This window comes from Onychostruthus taczanowskii, unplaced genomic scaffold, assembly GCF_017590055.1.
Source record: "Onychostruthus taczanowskii isolate IOZ18803 unplaced genomic scaffold, ASM1759005v1 scaffold21, whole genome shotgun sequence".
NCBI lineage: Eukaryota > Metazoa > Chordata > Aves > Passeriformes > Passeridae > Onychostruthus > Onychostruthus taczanowskii.
Window position 1 is genome coordinate 11,236,269 of NW_024499351.1, and position 10,769 is coordinate 11,247,037.

At 52.9% G+C, this 10,769-nt stretch overlaps 1 long non-coding RNA gene across 2 annotated transcripts in view; it reads right to left on the reverse strand.

Annotated features, from left to right (window-relative positions):
* Positions 1-681: 681 nt before the first annotated feature.
* Positions 682-10,769, reverse strand: part of LOC121335823 — a 12,169-nt gene continuing 2,081 nt past the window's right edge. For both annotated transcript variants that reach the window (XR_005952648.1, XR_005952649.1), the window contains exons 2-3: positions 1,100-1,207; positions 682-896 (exon numbers count right to left, since the gene is read on the reverse strand). This is a non-coding gene — a long non-coding RNA (uncharacterized LOC121335823). The remainder of the gene's footprint in view (positions 897-1,099; positions 1,208-10,769) is intronic.

Below are 10,769 nucleotides of genomic sequence, written 5' to 3' on the forward strand. Positions count from 1 at the left end.
ACGAAGAGGGAGGATTTGGGATGGGAATTTGACTGAAGGGAAACTGGACTGAATCTAGGAGGGAAAAGGAAGGTGAACCTCCATGAGGGCTCTGCATGAAGAAATGCAACCAACTGAGAGCACAGAACAGTGATGCAGAGGATCCTGCAAGGCTGCAGCCCTGGAGAGAGCTGAAGTATTCCAAGAAGAAATAAGGAGAGGGCCAGGAGGAGGGGACAGCCAGCTGCAGAATGTTACCTGCAATAAATGAGGCAAACACTCATTTAAACCAAGAGGTGTTGGACGGCATTGCAGGCAGAGGTGACAGCCAAAAGGTGTGCAGGGAGCATAAGAGCTGACTTTGGAGATGTCAGAACAAGACCACACCTGCAAAAAGGTTTCTTTTAACAGGAGGTATGGAAGGGTAGCTGCATGTCATGGAAATACACTGTGAGTGCTCATGCTGGTACGGGGTGAATCAGTCCTGCACCATGATGCCCTGATAGTGGAAACCAACAGAGCCCTTTAAGAGTGAGCTGAGAGTGTACTAGAGGTGTGCAGGCTCCCCTCTCGGAAGACAGAGGAGGGAATTCACCAGAAAGTAATAGACTGGAAACCAGGACACTGCTCCCAAACAGGGAGGAACACATCCTGCACGCTGTGGTGCAAATGAAACACTCCAATGTGTCTGAGGCTCAGAATAGCACTATTTGTTTATTTATTTATTTTCATTGTGATGGCTCTGGTTTTGCTTGGAAGCAGCTGCACTGAAGTCTCCACAGCTCTGAGGTCTCCAACCTCAGCTGTAGCCCAAAGGAGGGCAGAAGGTTTGGAGATCATCCAAGAAAACATTTGAAGCTTGTGAGCCTTGCTTCGCACTAGCATTAGGAGCCCCCTTCACAGTCATACTTCATTAGCTGTAGGAACCAGTGCAAACAGACATTAGCCTTTCATGGAACCACTGTTCTCCATGGATGAGCAGTCAACACTACCAGTCTCTGCTTTTGCTTTGTTTTTCCCTTAAGGAGGAAAATTTTCCTACCACTTTCTTGAAAATAAAGAAATGCAAAAGCAACACACATTAAAAAAAAAAAAAAAAAAAAAAAAAAGCAGTGCTTACCCTCAGCAGCAAAGCCTTTTCATTTTTCTCCCAGAATCCCACAGGAAGCCCAGAACAAATCCAGTCACTTTTTCTTAGGAAGCACACATCCTCTTCCTGGTCTCATACCTAGGTAAGAGCAGAAAGTCTGTATTCAGGCTGTGTCAGCAGCATGGGGGTGGCTCATCCATCTTCCAGCCAAGGTGCCAGCCAGTGACTCATTCGCTACGGAAATCAGGGCACATGAAGCAGAAGAATGGAGAAAGCAGTGGTCCATGTCATTCCAAGTGCGTCACTTTGCCAGGAGATGGGGTCACAGGTTTTGGCAGGCCTGATGGGCAGAGCTGGACCTCAAGCTGTGGGGAAAATTTTGAGGAAAATTTGTGCATGTGAGGGCCATTGGGAAAGGGAGCATCGGTGGGCAGCTCTCCCCTGAAAGGCTTTCTGTATGGAGTGGCTGGAGAGTAACTCTTGGAGCTTTCTCTTTGTATGAGAATATCTTGAGTCAGAAGGGACACACAAGGATCATTGAGTCCAAATTATAACTAAGTGTTGAGCATTTAATTTTTTATTCTGCTGTAATTCCCTGCATTCTGCAGGAAGCTTTTACTTTTTAACACAAACCTGAACTCCTGAAAGCTGGGCAGTCTGGCAAAATGCCCTCCCTCCCCCAGGCCTTCACTGTGAAGAACAAGGGCTGCCTCCTGGTCCCCAAGTCCTGCCCTGCCAGACACTACCCTGCCATGGAGACTCCCTTTCAGCACCATGGTCACACCACTGCATTTTGTTAGCAGGGCATTGTGGCACACAGGGGGATCAGTGGTCCAGCTAGGGTGCTGAGCCTGCAAAAGGACAAGACAGTCATGAGCTCCCTGGACTCTAGCTCCCAGGACACAGAGCAGCATCGATAACCAGGTCTGTGTTTTAACCTCTCTCTCTAGAGGAAGGCTGGGCAGGCCCGGAGTAGTCCTCAGGAACTGCACAACCCAAGTGGCTTTCACAGGAGAATTTAGCATCAGAAGAAGGACCAGATGAGATTTGGCTGCTGAAGTCCTTCTGCCCTCAACTTCTCCTCCACAAGCTGGCTCCTGCCAGCTGTTTCTCCGTCTTTTCACCACAGCACTTTCAGTTTTGGCCAAGCTGAAAGATGAGCCTTTCCAGCCTCAAAGCTGGGAATCTGCTGAGAAGAGCTAGACTTCACCAGAGATCATTTGCCTCACAAATTGATCTGAGAGCTCCTCCAAGGGGCAACAGCACTGCTAACCCACCATTTCTCTTTCCCTGCATATCCGCAGGTGTCTGCAGAACTGTCAGACCTATGATGCTCAGCAACCTCAGGCGTCTGCTCCACTTTCTCTGGGAGAGACAGCCAGGACACTTAGCTGAGCTCGAGCAGCTCCCACGCAGCGGGCCAGCGCTCAGTGCCAGGGGATGTGTGTGCAGAGCCAGCCGGAGGTAGAATTTGAGCCTGCTTTCTCTGAGACAGTCAGGGCCAAGTCCAGAGGAAAAGGCGAAGAAAGGCTTTGCTGTCAGAGTCAGGGTTTACAACCAGCCGTAAATGGCCTCGGTCCCTAAAGTTCCCATGGTGACAGCCCTGATGGGAACAGAGCTGTCTCCTCTGTCCAGTCCCCACCAGCCCTTCCCAGGTCAGGGGGTGCAGCTGCCTAGCACAGCCTGAGTGAGCTCACCCAGCTCTGGTACCCCTGACATGGGGAGCGAAGTGCAGCCCCAGATCCAGGGGAGCAGCAGCCAGGGCACCTTGCATAGCATCCCTCTAGGTATGTGCTGCAAATGCAGCAGGTTTGGGCCTTGATGCTTCTCCTCCAGCTGAGTACAGGGTTTGGTATTCACCTCTTTCCTTTCAGATTCCAACAGGCAAGACATGGGAGACAGCAATGGATGGACCATCTTTCCACTGGACACAGGCACAGAAGACCTTCCACCAAGGTCAAAAGCAAGCTTCCTGGAGAGAAAGACTGTTTGCAACACATGGTCTTTGCTACAAGCTTCTTTTCATTTACTAGCTAGTTTTCTTTGCTGGTGTCTGGCCAACTTGACTCATAACTCTTCCTAAAACCTGATATTCTCTTGCTTGTTGTATCAACTTGCTTACTTAATACATTCAGAAGGAGGAGAGGCCCTGCAGAGGCATCACTGTGCAGTGCAGATGTAGGTTTGCTCCCCAGGAAGGCTCTCTTTGACCTACTGGGAGACCATGGGTAAATCACTTGGTTCTTCTGTGTCAAAGACTCCTATGCATTAAAAGAAGACATAGCTATTTGCCTGCTCTTGTTCTGTCTTCCATGCTGTTAGAGAAAAAACTTGTGGAGATAGATGGATGGACTACATCCCTCTAGAGGAGGGAGCTCCTCTAGATTCCCAGCAAGTGTGACTGGTCCCAGCAGACTATCCCTGCTGTGGACACTGCTGCCTGAGCCTGTTACCACAACTCCCCACAGAAAAAGCATTTTTAGGACTTGACCCTGTTTGATTCATCTACGTGAGGATGAAACAACTTACATGCCTTGTAAGTGCTACTTGCTGCTCATGAAGTCCAGGACATGTTGGTGACATTAGGTGTCTCCACTGCAGAGCCTGAGACGTGGTCAGACAACTCATGCTGGCCATGGCAGCTGCAGTTAGGATGCACAGATGGTGTGACTCTGGTGAGTGAAAGAGCTGATTTTCCCCAGTCATCTCTCTGTGTGTAATTCCTCTTAAGGCAGAAGGCCTAGCCTTGGCTGGTTATGGCATCACTGTGCAATGAACATGAGTCACTGCTGTAACAGGCTGAATTACGACTCCTTGCTTGCTGAGTTTAAAACAGAGGAAGGCAGCTTAAGCAAATGGAAGGGCCTAAGCATGTGAAAAATGTTCCCTTTTCAAAACTGCCATTAGCCAATTGGAAATCTCTGTATTTGGGTTGCAAGTCTAAGCCAAGTCTCTGTCTGAGGCTCAGTTCAAACACTCAGGCTATATAATCCCTTCCAGTCTGGGCTCATAATGGAAATGCCAACAGACCGTTAAGCACAGCAGTATTGCCAGGTTTTGCTATAATTAAACACACACAGGAAAAGGTATAAATAACCAGGTTAAATTAAGGCAGGGGGCTGTGACTGAAGGGATCTCCGGGAAAGCCTGCAACCTGGTTGAGTCTGACTGGTTCAGGGGTGGTCGACAGGGGACTTGGGATTTGTGCCTGGCTCAGGTGAACCCTCTCTAGCACATGCTGTGTATTAAAGTGAAGTCAGCTGGCAACAATCCCCTGCAGAGCAGGATGTTGCAGCCCCCAGGTCTGCCCTTGAGGAGCAGCTAAACCTTGTCTTACAGAAAGCCAGGTGAGGGGGAAAATGGGAGCCTTGCTGCCTTCTGAGTCACACTTGACCTTGCTGGGTTTATTTGCCCTGTTGGGGGCCCTTGTTTGTTGTCTGCCACCTTGTCCTCATATCCACAACAACCAGATGAAGTGGCCTGAGGAAATGATGATGCAGGAGCCATAGATAGAAAAAGTTAAATATATAGCAAAGAAAGAGTGGCAGAAGAGGCAGAAACTTCCCTCTGGGATGTTGGTTCCTGCAGACTACTCAGTCCACAGCCTGCAGGTCTCCCAGGGGAAGCACCTCTCTGCAGCACGCAGGCATCGCAAAGCAGCCAGCGGAGACACGGCAGGTTCCGCTCTCTCCTCTGCAGATTGTTCCCACTGTGACATCCCAGCTGTCTGGCAATAAACCCTCCTGTATGTAAATGCTGGGGAAAGGGGGAACACCCCCAAAGAGGACACTGGCCTAGGTGTGCCAGCAGACAAGTAAAGCTAGAAAAAAGGCAGATTCACAAGAGAAACACTCCCAAGCCAGCCTCTTTCCTTCTGATGATGTGTGTAAGTAACACCACAGGAATGCTCTCAGGGAAGGCAGCATAGGCTGCAGGATGCACCAATGCCACTGCGCAGTCCCATCCTCACTTGGGGCAGCAGTGCCAGGTCCTGAGCTTTTCAGCAGAATTAGCTGCACGCACACATCCCTCATGGTTTTCCTCTTGTGACTCTAACTCAGTTTGAATGAGTTTTCTGGGCCAACTCTTCTAAATTTGTATCAGTATCTAGGGAGCGTTAGTAAATAGCACAGTAAATATTTGGTTTTGATATTTGCCTTTCAAAAAGACAATGAGGCAGCAGCCACGCACAAGGACACAGCCACTGGTGCGACCTCAGGCGATTGCAGAGCTCACCCGGCATCCGAAAACTGAGGCTCGTTTTTCTGTCTAAAGAAATAACTTCACTGGGATTAATGTGACAAAGACCCCCTCCACTGAAACCAGGTCCATGCATGTTCTAGCACATACACGTTATTGTGTATGGTCATATATCTTTCTGACCAGAGTCGTCATGCACCAAATCTTGCACTTTCCAAAAAAAGAAAAAGCTCATTTCCAGACTGCAAGACCAACTCTGACCTCAGCCTGTGCTTCCCCAGCTGAGCTAATAACACTCCCAACCCCCAAAATATGGAGGCAGCTCAGAATGGAAATGTTAAAGAGCCGTAATTCCAGAGGATGTGAATGGCTAATTCTGTACATTCAGATGAAACAGAGGGGAAATATACTGAATGGAGCCCATGTATAAGATCATATGAAATGTAAAAAGACTTGTTGTTCAGCGCACACACTGCCTCTTCAATCTAGTTCTGTTTAAATGCCCATTCTTTTCGTTTGGCATCTCCTTGTCCCTCGATGGCTGAATCAAAAGAGGAACGAAATAATGACACAAAGATTTTTAAAAACTCGGCTCCAGCTGCAGCAGGGAGAAGCCTGAAGCGAAACGTGAGAGCGTACGGCTCTTTGTTAAGGCTTCCTTGGCTATAGAATATGGTATATGAAACGCCTGGCGGATCCCGTTTGGTCCTATGGAGGGAGAGCTCTTAAGGTGGCTCTCTTGGATTTGTGGAGGATTGCGGGAAGGCTTCCCCACATTTGCAGGCAGCAAACGTCCCACCTGCAGAGACCCTAGGGCCCAGATGGTTTCCCCTCCCAGCACCCCGGGGGCCCAGGGCACTCTCTCCCCTGACAGTGGGTGGTCCAGCCTCTTTTTTTGTCTTTTTCTTCATTGTAGCTGCCACTTTACATCGGGAAACCAAACTCAGCACTTCTTGTTGGGAGATGGTTCCAATTTATACAGATTTCTAAGAAATTAATACGTTTTATTCCGTGCCTCTAAGGTATTTTTGCATGCCCAGCTGGCAGAGCCACACATACAACTGCTACAAAAGGTTGGTGCCAATGGAGAGCAGCTCACAGTCCCCAGCCACAGCCTTTCCTAAACTCTGCATTTGGAAGTTGGTGGAACAGTCAATGCCTGCCTGATGACTGCAGGGACCCCAGTGTCACCAGCAGGGCTGGGATCGAGCTGGGGCAAGGCTGCCTGTCACCTCCATATCTCCAGCACCCACAGGAATGTTCGGCAGGTCCTGCACCAGATGCCTCACCATGGCCTCCTTGCAAATGCTGCATATGCCTTCTGGGACAGGGCATCACCCAGAGCACCCACTTCTGGAAAGGAAAACCACCATTGCCTCAGCTCTCTGGCTGAGGAGAAACCAGGGAGAGATGGTGTGGTGCAGAGGAGGAGGCTCCCGAGGGTGGGGCCAGCTCTCCCCACCGCCACTTAGTCTCTTGGCCAGTGCCATGAACAGCAACACCAAAAAACATCCAGTAAGTGCTGTGGTGACCGGCTCCCCACAGCTGAGAAACTTGGAGCCATATTGCTTAATCTAAACAAATGTTCAGGGAACGTCAACAATAATTCATTTTCCGTGGGCTGAATACTTTTCCCCTCCGAGGCTCTTCCAGCAGCTGTGGCTGATTTCTGCTTATGCCCAGCATGCCTTCCCCAGGACCCCCCACCTTCATGGTCACCACGGTGGTTCTCAGCATGCCCACTCACAGACACCAGCCCATGGCACATGCTGGGAGTGGGCTCTTTCCAGGCATTCCCTGGGGGGAAACCCAGTGACGCTAGCATGCCCTGAGCTAGCATCAGCACTGAAGGCCCAGTATGCAACCTGTGCACGTGGACAGGTATGAAAATCATTCATCAGCATTGAAGGATTCTCTGTGTTGTGTGTTACTTGGGAAGTGGAGTCCCTGTGTGTTGTGCCTACCCCATCTCACTCACAGCTGCTGGCACCACAGGGACAGTACAAGCAGATGCCATACCTGGACAGCAGCAGGACACTTCCCTGCTGCAAGTCTGCCCTGCTCAGCTCTTTGCCTGACACGACAATCCTTGCAAACCACCAGGGAGAGATTTCCAAAGGCACTTGGTCACCTGAGTGTCCTTGGCTATCTTTGTTGAATCCCTGAGAGGAAGGGTGCCATGACCATGGCTGCCTAATGCCAGGGCTGTGCCCCAGCCACGTGTGCTGCCAGCACATCAGGAGACACGTCACCTGCCTGTCCCGGGGGCTCGTAAGGAGGAGCACGTTCCTCCACAGCCACTGAAGCCACCTCATGACGCTTGCTCGCGTGGCTGCCAGAAGGCTGTCATAGTGCAGGGGAGGACAGCCAGAGTGGCCATGTGATCCCCTTGCTGCTATTCCTGGTGCCCCGCGAGGCTGGAGGACTGTCACACGGAGTGAGGATCACCCGGCTGTAGCGTACAAACCAGGTGAGTCCAGCTGTGGTGACAGCAAATTCCTAATTAGTTCATTGCATCAGACGGCCAAACACTCAGAGTCATTACCCAAGGATGGCCTACGTGCCCGGCAGGACGTACTCCCCTGATCCCTGCTTCCCAAAACAGGACTGGGAGAGCCAGACAAGCTCACCCTGGAAAAGGGATATGCTGTGTGGTGTGCCCAGCAGGCCAACAAGCTCCAGGTCCCGCAAACCACATGGGGAAAACCCAGCAAGACAAAGTGCCAGGCACGCAGCAAATGGCCCGAGTGTGGCTGTCCTACCCGGCGAGGTCTCATCCTGCCCCGTGCACGGGTGTGCAGTGGGTGTCCCCCACAGCCACAGGGCCTGAGCACAGGATGGTGGCTTGCACACCAGCTCCCCCATCCTGCTCTCCTCCCCCTGAGGCTGCAGGCAAGCATTATCCCCTCCTTTCCAACCGCTGCCTGAGGACAGGGATCTGGGCATGCATTTGGATGCCCCTCAGCAAAATGGTACCAGGCAAGCTCCCTGTGTGCTGCCTGGCAGGTTTGCACAGAGATCCTCTCCCCATGAGCTCGGCTGGACACCGTGTGAGTGCTGGACGGTGGTAGGAGCCCTGCCACACACCCACTCCCTGCAGCACCACAGAGCAGTGGCACTGCTGCCTCAGAGGTAGCACAGGCAGGTTTGGCACGGATTTATGTATCTTGGAGTAGCTTTCCCTGTGGTGGTAGCTGGAACTGATTCTGAATACTTAGCTGGTTTAATATGAAAACAAAAATCCCTGGATTGACAGCTTGTCCCTGCAAGGCACCATTTGAGTTCCTGGCAGCCAAGCAGTGAGAACTAATGCTGGTCACAGGGTGGAGGTAAGAAACTGCAGGCCCAGCTGAGCAGCTGGGCTCTGCTCCATGCTTCATCTGGAGTTTAGATGCTCTTCTTTCCTCGAACCAAGTTAACACAGGGCGGCAAGCTGTGCCCTCATCCTCCCTGGGCTTGAGCCCATCAAGGCCTGTGATGCCAGTGCTTGGAGGTGCTGCAAAGTGCAAAACTAGGCAGGGACCTCGGGCCCACCACAATGTGGAAGCATCTATGCCACTACAGGCTCTCCTTACTGCACTACAAGCTGCATCCCCTCGCAGCCCCAGGGGCACCTCACTCCACTGGATAGGGAGTTCTCTTGCCTGCTCTCTGGATGAAAGATCATGCAGGTTCCAGGATATCACTGAAGCACAGACACCCTTAGAGTAACCACCTCCCAGCACACAGCAATCCTACCTAACTGGTCAGGCAACAGGTGATGAAAAGCCCTGTGTCCTGCTGAAATCACATTAGGTCAGGCATTTAGGGATCATCCAGGCTAGAGCAGGACCAAAGTGCTTGAACTGGTGCCCAAACAGTTCCAAGGGCACCACTAGATCAGCATGGCATCATTCCTGGGGCAGAGCTGGCCATGCTGAAGAGGTCAGTACTGCAGCACCATCCTTGCCCATCCCCTAAGTAACATGGGTGCTACTGAAAGCCACTGAAAGCACTGTGGTGGCATTTTCTGTGGGGTCCCTGGCCCCATACCTCAGGACAGTTCTGCTCCTGCCTAGTGGCATGGGGGTGACACATGGGTGAATACCCCCAGCAGGAACTGGGTCAATGTGCTATTTGGAAAAGCCATGTTAGACCTTCTCTCCTGGAGAAGCGCCTCTCTCAGCATCTTATCCAGAGCTCCCCACCAGTAGCTCTGCACCTCCAACGCTCCCCAGAAGGAAACCTCACCAATGCAGGCAGACAAAGCTGCCTCTGAAGGAAATTTCATTTGCCGTATGACAGAACGGGCAGGGTGGATAGGAAAGCAGCGATTGCCCCAGCTCACTCCCTGCTGGGAACAGCAAGGGCTGGTTCGTGGTGCATTGCAGGCATGATCCACACCCGCCCCGGGGGGAGATGGAAGCTGTAGGGCTGTGCTCAGTCACTTCTTCCGCTCAGTCACCGGTCCCACAGCTGTGCCAGCGAAGCTATTGTCCTGGTCCCTAAAGTGGGAAATCCCAGATCCAGCTGGAAACGACCAACACATACAGTCCCAGGTGAGCCTCGGAGGCCCCAGAAACGAACACAAAAAAAAGAGGAAAGGAGGTTTTTCCTCTCCTTATATCAAAGCACCAAGCAGACCTCACTTCCTGCCTCTGCCAGCAAATACCAGGGAGTTACTCAGCTTCTTCTCCTGGCTTTCCCCACCGAAGGGAATCTCTGATGCAAGTGGTGGATCATTGGAGAGCAGGATGTGGGGCTGTGAACATGCCCCGGGGCATAAAGAAGCTGCAGAAGAAGAGGATGCCCCGGCACTGCCCTGCGAGGCCGGGCATGGAAACGGGCAGCAGGGAGTCTGTAGACAGCACGAGGCGGCTGTGCCCCCCAAAGCCCAGCCTGCTCCCAGCACCCGCACCCCGGGAGTGCCAACAGGGCACCGAGGGACAGTGGAGAGTGGCGCAGGGCCACGCTAGGGCCCGGAGTCACGGTGGCAGGCCGGGGTAAAACCTGCGCGGTCCCGCTCGGCCCGGGGCGCGGGCAGCCGGGCGGGGGCGGCGGTGCCGGTGCCGGATCCGGATCCGGATCCATCTCCTCGAGGACACCTTAACGGCGGTGCCCGCGGGCGCCTCCCGCCGCCCGCCCCGCTCGGCTCCCGCCGCTCCTCGCGGGGAAGCAGCTGACTCGGGGCGGCTGCCAGCGCTGCTGGCTGCTGGATCCGGCCGCGGCAACGTGCAGCCCGACATGTAAACCGGGCAGGCCTATGCTAATGGCGGGGGGAGGGTGCCTGGCGCAGGGGCGAGGGGGACGGAGGTGGAGGCCGGAGCACAGCCAGAAAATTCCCCCCCTCCCTCCGCCCCCCCTCTTCTCTATCACCACCTCCCCGCATCCATCTGCCTCCCCTCCTCCTCCTCCTCCTCCATTCATAAAATCGGGCGGCACTGCCACCTACCGTAGCGTGCGGCGGCCGGCCCGCCGCTCCGCTGGGCCGCGGGCAGCCCCCAGCCCAGCCCCCTCTTCC